Consider the following 7,250-nt stretch of genomic DNA (forward strand, 5'->3'; position numbering starts at 1 on the left):
AAAAATTCACTTGGTAGGTTTATCATCTAATTCTTTTTCTAATTCTCTATGTGATGCTACTTTAAATAAAACTGTGTAGTTAATGGGTTAAAACTTAAACACACCAGATTTTATTTCGGACAAGTGATCATGTTTATGATATCACCCTCCTTAACAGGAGATTTCCTAGTTTCTGCATTTTAACTGAAGTCCTTTGAAACTGAGATAAACTTTCCAGGAGAAAAAAAAAAAAAAAACTTCCCAGAATGTTGCAGATTTCTCCTTAAAGATAGTCAGGATTTAAATAATTCCAATTTCTATGGTTTAAAAAAAGAGCTAATGAGGGATGCCTGGGTGGTTAAGCACCTGCCTTCAGGTCAGGACATGATCCCAGAGTCCTGGGATTGAGTCCCGCATCAGGCTCCTTGCTCAGCAAGGAGCCTGCTTCTCCCTCTGCCTGCCGCTCACCCTGCTTCCCTGTTTGTGTTCTCTCTCTCTGGCAAATAAATAAATAAAATATTTTTTTTAAAAAAAGAGCTAATGATTAAATGATGGTGTACTGGCATTGCCATATTCAAAGTATCAATAAATTATTTTTTTGTACCAAATTGTGGAGAGTATAACAAAGTAAAACATAAATAAAGTGATGATTTTTTTCTGAAAACACAGTATATTACTTCAATCAATTCTTTATATATCAGTATGATGTTTGAGATTTACTGTGATGTCCCTGAGGTCCCATAACTAGATCATGAGGTGCCTTCTCAGTCATTAAACAATATAAATTGTGTTCAGTGTTGCCTTACAGTGAAATGCCATTTTGTTGAAATGGGGTAATCCATATAATGTATATATGGTAATTGTCAGCTAAATAGAAGAGCAAATGAACTGAATCATCCAATTAACCATGTAGACAAGTGAAGATATATTTGTGTCAAATAAAGTTACTCAGCTTACTCTCAGAAATCACTTAGAGGGTGTTTGCTCACTGTGGTGTAAAGGAGCACTTAATACTTTTAGAGGTGCCCCCTGAGATGATACCTATGCTGTCTTGGCAAAGAACTATATATCTGTTGCTTAATTCGGATGACTAAAGGCTGCAAGGAGTAATTTGCCCTGAATTAGCAGAATATCTTATTATTATCTATATTACAGTAAGATTTAAAAAAAAACAAAATCAATACTTTAATTTCCATCATTATATTATCCTGATGTCTTAAGCATCTGTCAACCCCTGTACAATGAGGAAAAGTGGTATACTCTTTTAAAATATACCTAGGACTAAAATAAAGTTAAATAAGGGGGCACCTGGGTGGTTCAGTCAGTTGAGCATTTGACTTTGGCTCAGGTCGTAATCTCAGAATCCTAGGATCAAGCCCCATGTCAGGCTCTCCATAAGCAGGGAGTCTGCTTATCCCTCTCCCTCCACCCCTCTCTCCACTCCTGTTCTCTCTCTCAGATAAATAAACAAAAATCTTTAAAAACAAAAAAAAATTAAATAAAATCCCTTTATATTTAACTATTATGCTAACTTCCCAAACTCTAAATAAATAAGTAAATAAGAATTTATAAATTGCCAAAGAGTAATTATTTTTATGATTGAGTTATTTAAAATTATTTTACCAGTCTTCATACCAATCAAAAACTCATCTCCTTTTAGAATCACAATGCTTTTTAAAAGTATGTTGTTCTAAGATCAATTCAAATACTATGAGATCATTTATGTATCTAGCTAGTATGGACTGAATGCTTGTGTTCCCTCAAAATTCATTTGTTAAAACCCTAACCTCAGTGTAATGGTATCAGGTGGGTTCTTTGGGAGGTAATTAGATTTAAATGAGGTCATGAGAGTAGAGTCTTTCTGATGGGATTACTTCCCTTATAAGAGACCAGAGTTTGCTTTTGCTTGCATGCTCTTGCTCATACTTGTTCTCTCTCACTTCACACTGTCACCACTGTATGAAGAGATGACCATCTATAAGACAAGAAAAGTGTCCTCAGGAGGAACTTGAATTGGCTAGCACTTTGATTTTTCCAGGCTCCAGAATTATGAGAAATGAATGTTGTTTTAGTCACCCAGTTTATGGTATTTTGTTACAGCAGCCTGAGCAGACTAAGACAATGACTAACTTTATTTTCTCATGATGCAAAGTATATGTTAATTTATTGATTGATTGAGTGCACAGTTTTTTCTAGGAAATCTGGTAGTTATTGGCAAGACAAAGTAACTTAAACATACTTCTTAACCTTTGGGAGCTTACAGATTAACAGGAGTGACTGGCAATGACATATCCAAAGTAAAAAGTAGAGGATTCTATGAGAAAATATAAGTGGGGCACATAACTTGAACTGTCCTGCATAAATGAATCTATTGTCCTACCTAGCAAGGTAAAAACCATCTTACATATATGAAACTTTCTCCACCTCCATACCTTGTAATTGTCCATCAACAGTATTCTGGAACTTGAGGTTTTCATCATTATCCAACTTAACTGAAAAATTAAGACCATATAAAAATAACAGATAATTCAAAGTCAGTCCTAAAAAGTTAATTTTTGGATATGAAAGAGTAGTATTTGATATATGGAATTAAAGTTGTGGTGATCTTAAATGGTAGTATAGCCAGATTATTTAGGGATACCTGAATCCTGCCTCTGCCCCAGCTCATCCCTGGATGTTTACTAGAAAGCTGTATGCATGTCTGAAAATGCTAAATTAGATATGAACTGCCACTCTATTATTGTCCAGGTCACTACAAACTGAAGTGCAAGGCTCTCTCATAAGACTAAATTAGAACATGTAACTTAGAAATGTAGAAAAGACCATACATTTGACTCACTTCAAATCTGTAGTTTACAACCAGTCTTTCACTAAACTCAAAGTAATAAGAAGGCTTAAATTCCAGAAAGCCCATGAGGGAGAATATGCTACATATCTTTACTTTCTCTTGATGCTACATAAAAAAGAGGCAGAAGGAGAAAGAGATTCATGAGCATTTATAACAGTTACTGCTCATAGTAATTGCAACCTTATCAGTTTCCTAGTATCTCACAAATAAGATTATTATTTCACCCTTTTTGGTTTGGGGAGTTGGGTAGAAGGAGGTACTGACAAAAGTGGACAGGGAAGAAGTCAAAGGCTAAGAGGCTTCTCCCTGATTCTCCCATTTTCCTTTCTTGTTTAAGCCATTAAGTTTAATGGGTAAGCCCATGATGTGGTTGTTTCCCTCTGGAAAATATAGATAAAAGGCCTATCAAAAATAGGATTTCTATATTTTGTTTATAATTTACCAGAGCTTCTATTGATCCTTCTTGGACCAGTACAATAGACATTCTAGTTGATTGTCCTCAAAAGTTCCAGAGATTGGTCAGGACCATAACTTAAATTACCTCTAAGGCCTCCCTATTCCTGAAGCTGAATGTTTGACTCCTATTCTTTAGTCCAATAAATAAAAGGTAAAGTTATACAATCTTACTAATTCTTCATAAAGGGTTATACAATAAAATAGAAGAGGGCTGAATTTTAAATATAATCAACCTCTATCACATTATTATAATTTCCCAAAGAGACTTTAAAAACACAAAAATGAAATATGGGGGAAATCTTGTACATAAATTAAACTTCCACAGAAGTTCAAAACCCAATAATCTCCTCCTTTATAATTTTTGTTCTGTGACTCTCTGCCAGGTTTTAGGGATCTCACTTACTTGCCGAAGTGGAGGTGGGCTAAAATGTGGGTTATCTTCCAATAAAACTACTGTCATTTCCCCATAGAAATTTGAGATTTGGATTAGCCAACCCCTTATTACCGAACATTTGCATTTTAAGTATTTTTATTCTGTAAAATATTACACCTGATGTCAGAAGGAAATTTTTTCTTGTGACTAATTATTTCCTCAGAATAAATTTCTTGAAAATAAATTTCTCTGTATAAAGTTATTCATATTGTCTTAGCCTGGGTTTCTTTCAAATAAAACCTAGAATAGGGGCCCACATAAGGGTGTTTTTATGGAAAGTTATGTGAGATTGCAGGATTGAGGGCCCATGGAGAGTGAAACCTAGGACAAAGGAAAAATAACAGTTACCCTGTGCTTTGTTCCACAGGAATTTCTAAGAATTCTGTACCAGATGCATTTGTAAAGTTTCTGCTGGAGCATAAAGGGCAAAAGCACTTATCCTTTGACTCTTATCTTCTTTTGGTAACAGTTGTCCCATTGGGGTATTAACTCCCCCACACTTCTTGGTAGAACATATACAAGTGCTGAGGATTCTTCCATAGGTGGCTCATGCTGCAGCATCAGAGAAATCCTAGAGCCATAAATGAGAGAAATGTGGAACCCTCTTAGGGCAGTTGGTGAGAAGTAGGATGAAGCCTGCAGAAAACTGTTCGCCATAGGCATGGTGAGATTCAGAATTGATGTTGAGATTATGTGAGGTGGTACACAAGAAGCCTGATACAATTAAGCCATTTATTAATGTCTATTAGCCTTGAAGTTTGTGGCCAGTCACAATCTCTAAAAAGGTTTTAATACAGGAAAGGCAGTAGAAGAAGCTCCAAGTCTTACTTGTCACTGATTCTGATGACGTAATTATCATCCACTCTCATCCTTCACTATACATTCTAAATTTCTCTCACCATAACTAACCCTTTAGCAAGTCTAATTTTCTTGTTTGGGGGTGGTGGTAATGAAGATGCTCATCCCTGAAGCACCTGAGACAGTTTCTTCATCCCTATTGGGTCTTGTTTGCTATAATTACATATTACAAAGTATTTTCCTTTTCATTAATCACCAGGTAGATAGTTAGATAGATAGTTGATAGATAGATAGATAAAACTATGCCACTTTACATTTCTATCAAAAGTGATGAGGGTGCATTTCCCAAACTCTTATCAATAATAGATATTGTTAGTATAAATAAAATTGCCAATATTGTAGATAAAAAATGGGATCTTATTACTTTAATTTTGCTATTTGATTTCTAGGGAATTAAGCATGTTTATACACAATTCTTATGCTTTCACATTTCTTCATTTTTGAAGACCCTATTTTTCTCCTTCTCTTATCATTCTGTTGTGCATTTATATAAGTTGTATTTATTTTTAAGAGCCCAAAATATTTAATAAGTAATATGATAAGCCTCAAATGTGAATGACCCTTGGTAAAGATACTTGGGGCAATAGCAGTTTTCTAGTGCCTTATAAATTGTACTGGGTAGATTGTTACTCATTTCTTTGCACCAGTTGTAAAATAGACCATTATAATGAAGAGCTCTTAACCACCAAACCTTAGTTTTAAACCTAGGATTATGGTGAGTAGAGCATTCTTCCTATAAAAACTAAAAGGAGGGTATTTTTTGAAGTTTTTATTTAAATTCTAGTTAGTTAACAAACAGTGTAATATTAGTTTCAGGTGTATAGTAAAGTGATTCAACACAACACCTAGTGCTCATCCAAGGAGAGCACTTTAAAAGTGTATTATATTGATATTTCTGGACTAAAGTGTTATTAATTACTTGAAAATATTTTCTGGTTCTGCTTAGATAATAGAATCAAAGTATTTGAATGAGATGCTCATGCATATTACTCTAATTTTCCCCACTGGTTATCACCAAGGTAGGGTACCAATTGAGTTTATAGATTTATCAGTCACTTACAGCACTGTTTATATTACGTGGGCTTCCTTAAAACCCATGTCATAGAACAAATTTAATTTTCTGCTCAAGAGCACTGCTTAATTTACATTAAATGTGTTCTGTTGTTTAGGGTTTAGGCTTTTCAGAAAATAGTTTCAACAGAACACTTCCTGAGGCTGGTTATAAATTCTAAGTTGCAGAATATCACTGAAGAAATTTAGAAAAGTACCTTTTCATTAATTAAGCCCAGTATGTAAATTAGCTTTTGAGTAGAAATTATAAAAGGCAAATTTTGGTTCAAGATAAGAAGAATAATTTAATAATTTTAACTACTTAAAAATGGAGAACACTACCTCAAGACAGTAAGTTCTCAATCATTATCAGTGTTAAATGTCCAGAAACTCCATTGTTTTAGAGGAAAATCATACTGGAAGTGAGAGGTTGACCTAACCCAATGTCTGTATAAGGACAGGTTAGGCCCTGCACATTAACAAACCACTATGAAAGTAGGCTTAGGACAAAAAAGTTTCTCACAGGGCACCCGGGTGGCTCAGTTGTTTAAGTGTCTGCCTTCAGCTCAGGTCATGATCTCAGCGTCCTGGGATTGAGCCCTGTGTTGGGCTTCCTGCTTCTACTTCTCCCTTTCTGTGCTCTCTCTCTCAAATAAATAAAATATTTTTTTAAAGATTTTATTTATTTATTCATGAGAGACAGAGAGACAGAGAGAGAGAGAGGCAGAGGGAGAAGCAGGCTCCCAAGGAGCAGGGAGCCCGATGCGGGACTCGATCCCAGGACCCTGAGATCATGACCTGAGCCGAAGGCAGACGCTTAACCATCTGAGCCACCCACGTGCCCAATAAAATATTTTTTAAAAAGCTTTCTCACATGCTAACAGTACAAGGGAAGTTGGGGGGGGTAGTATACAGTTGGTTCTGCTCATCATCATTAAATAGGGACTCAGGTTGATTGAGTTCTCATTTTGGCATGAGCTTCCATTATCACTAGAGCACTGGAAAGAGAAGATAGTGAATCACACAATATCTCAACATTTCCCTTGTAAATGTACTCCATTTTATTGGCCAATGAAAACATTACCTAACTTCAACAGAAGCTGAGAGTGCCATCTTGCCATGTCACTATAGAGAAAACTAGATATGTGAACAGCCCTAGGATCAACCACAGTGCCCAACTATTTTTCATTTCTGGAACTATTTTGCTTCCAAATATCAGAAAGTTAATAGGTGGATATAGAAATAGAACCCACTTTAGTATAGCAGAGACTCAACTTGACTACCTCTGTGTCTTTATGAAAGCATTTCATGGAAGCAAAGGAGTGAATACAACCAAAAAATTAATGGATGTTTTCTTTGCTATATACCATATCTGGATAAATATTGCATCTTTCAAGGATGTACAGAAAGAAAAGAACCATATATGGAAACTTTGAAAAATAAAATACTGCAAAACAAGTTAAAGAGAAGACTCGGATGTAAACTACTAACAAACCTAATTATAATATTTCAAAGAATATTTTTTCTTTCCTTATATAGTATAAGAAATCATGAATTCTATGTAATAGGAGCAGAAATATAAAAAGCTAGTATATATTGACATGAAAAACAGCAGATGAGTCAAAG

This window comes from Mirounga leonina, unplaced genomic scaffold (genome assembly GCF_011800145.1).
Source record: "Mirounga leonina isolate KUSES-001 unplaced genomic scaffold, KU_Mleo_1.0 Mir_101664, whole genome shotgun sequence".
In the NCBI taxonomy this organism is placed as follows: Eukaryota; Metazoa; Chordata; class Mammalia; order Carnivora; family Phocidae; genus Mirounga; species Mirounga leonina.